Raw genomic sequence first — 2,767 nt, forward strand, 5'->3', positions numbered from 1 at the left:
AAGCCATATGACCTTGTGACAAATTAAGACTATATTTGTAAGTATATATAAAATAAATACATTGTGTATGTGTGACACATAGACCCAAGGTATGCTATACGTGTCTTGGCAAGAAACCATAGCTCAAGATAACACACCCGGTCAAGCCATATGACCATGTGGGAAATTGAGACTATAGAATTTGCAACTGCATGGAAAAAAACTAACAGTCTTAAAAACTTTAATACTTTTTATCATAAGAAGAGGCACAACTACCCATTTGGTAAGAATGGATAGCTCAAGAGACCCGGTCAAGACATATGGATAGCTAGAAGAACTGAAGGTAAAAATCAATAGCTTAAGGTGGCACACCCGGTCAAGCCATATGACCATGTGAAAAATTGAGACTATATTTGTAATTATATGCAAAATAAATACATTGTGTATGTGTGACACATAGACCCAAGGTATGTTAGACATGTCTTGGCAAGAAACTATAGCTCAAGATAACACACGTGGTCAAGCCATATGACCATGTGGGAAATTCAGACTATAGAATTTGTAACCACATGTAAAAGAAACTAACAATCTTAAAATATTTAATGCTTTTTATCGTAAACAAAGGCACAATTACACATTTGGTAAGGATGGATAGCTCAAGAGACCCGGTCAAGCCATATGGATAGCTAGAAGAACTCAAGGTAAAAATCGATAGCTCAAGATGCACACCCGGTCAATCCATATGACCATGTGACAAATTGAGACTATATTTGTAATTATATATAAAATAAATACATTGTGTATGTGTGACACATAGACCCAAGGTATGCTAGACGTGTCTTGGCAAGAAACTATAGCTCAAGATAACACACCTGGTCAAGCCATATGACCATGTGGGAAATTGAGACTATAGAATTTGTAACTACATGTAAAAGAAACTAACGATCTTTAAATCTTTAACTCTTTTTATCATAAAAACAGGCACAACTACACATTTGGTAAAAATGGATAGATCAAGAGACGCGATCAAGCCATATGGATAGCTAGAAGAACTAAAGGTAAACATTGATAGCTCAAGATGCACACCCGGTCAAGCATATGACCATGTGACAAATTGAGACTATATTTGTAATTATATACAAAATAAAGATATTGTGTATGTGTGACACATAGACCCAAGGTATGCTAGATGTGTCTTGCCAGGAAACTATAGCTCAAGATAACACATCCGGTCAAGTCATATGACCATGTGGGAAATTGAGACTATAGAATTTGTAACTACATGTAAAAGAAACTAACAATCTTAAAATCTTTTACGGTATGATGTCACACATCCAGTTTGAGATTAAGTACATTCTTTATTGAGTTAATACAACACTACCACCCAAAATTGTGAGTATGGCCAAAACAATAAAGATTGCGGTGCATTAAACTCTTTAAGACTGAAGCATATAAAATACTTTAACCATATAAAACACAAGGTTTACAAGATCCGACACAAGGCATTTTCCAAGTTTCCAAGTTTTTTTTTGTTTAGCACCTTTCACTATGGTAGATGGAATCCTTATATAACAAAAAAACAATATACACTATATATACATAGTCCACATTGTTTAATGGAGAGTTGAACTCTTTAATGGACATTGTAAACTGAAATAATGCATTCTAATTTTCATAGGTTATCACTAACTTGCAAAATCTAGGCTAGATTTCGAGCTTGCCTTGAAAAAATTTGAAAAAATGCGACAGGATTTAGTGTAACTACCGATAGATGCTTCAAACTATGATCTAAAAGCCAATTTAGTGCATCGGACAGGCAACAAGAGGCTCAGGGAGTCAATAGTGTTGGCGGCTACAGTGGAAGAAGTCGGGACGTGGATGCTAGCTCCAATAGGTCGGGATGTTAGGACTAAGCATCACTGATCAGCAGGTCAGGACTCGGATGCCATAGCTAAAGCCTACAAGCATTGAGCAGGCGAAAAAGAGTCACGACTAAAGTGAACTGAGAACTCACTCTGCGTCTGCTGGCAATCACTTTGCTTGCAAGGTGCTGGCCTCCCATTGTGAGCATCAGCACAAACTCCTCCTTGCATCGTCATCATCCTTGCTGAAGAAGTATGAAAAGGGGAAGCTTAATAAGATGAGGCCCAAGGAAGCCGTTGAGAATGCGAACTTGTTGTGGGAGGCAGAGATCCTTTACCACCTTTGCGGCTTGCCTGGCATCCTGCCGCTCATCACCAAGGTCGAGGGCAATGATGGGTGCATCCACTTGTTTACCCTCTTATGCGATGCGGGTGACCTCCTTGGTAGACTCAACGCATGCCCAATCCTCCATGAAAGGGAGGCTGCCCACGTTGTGGCGAGCCTGGCCTGAGCCCTCATCTTGTGCCATGCTCGGGGCATCGTCCACCACGACATTAAGCTTGGGAGTGTGCTCTTTTGCAGGTATGACAAGGCTAGAGCAACCACCTCCAAAATGCAACTCCAGAGTATAAGTGCACAAGAATACATGAATTCTAGTTTGTAAAGTAATTCTATAGTTAGTACTAAACTAGCTACTACAGGTGCACCAGGACTATATTCATTAGAGCTACATGAGGTGTTGCTAGAAAACTTTGGGCATGCTGTGAGAGTGGAGAATCCCTAGCAGAGGCTTGATGACCCCTATGTTGGAACCTCAACCTTCCGCGCGCCGGAGTTCATCCAAGGATGCTACAACCATCGCGTAGATATCTGGAGCCTTGGGGTCCTCCTCTACCTCATGCTCACTGACACCATGCCCTTCATC

At 40.2% G+C, this 2,767-nt stretch overlaps 1 protein-coding gene across 1 annotated transcript in view; it reads right to left on the reverse strand.

The window, feature by feature from the left end:
• Window positions 1-1,557: 1,557 nt before the first annotated feature.
• The window catches only part of LOC147450691 (uncharacterized), a 2,301-nt gene continuing 1,091 nt past the window's right edge, over window positions 1,558-2,767 (reverse strand). Inside the window, exon 1 of the mRNA XM_086520779.1 lies at window positions 1,558-2,767. This exon is cut by the window's right edge and continues 1,091 nt beyond it. The gene's annotated coding sequence lies outside the window, so the exon portion shown is untranslated.

This window comes from Adiantum capillus-veneris, chromosome 9 (assembly GCF_014529385.1).
Source record: "Adiantum capillus-veneris isolate H3 chromosome 9, ASM1452938v2, whole genome shotgun sequence".
In the NCBI taxonomy this organism is placed as follows: domain Eukaryota; kingdom Viridiplantae; phylum Streptophyta; class Polypodiopsida; order Polypodiales; family Pteridaceae; genus Adiantum; species Adiantum capillus-veneris.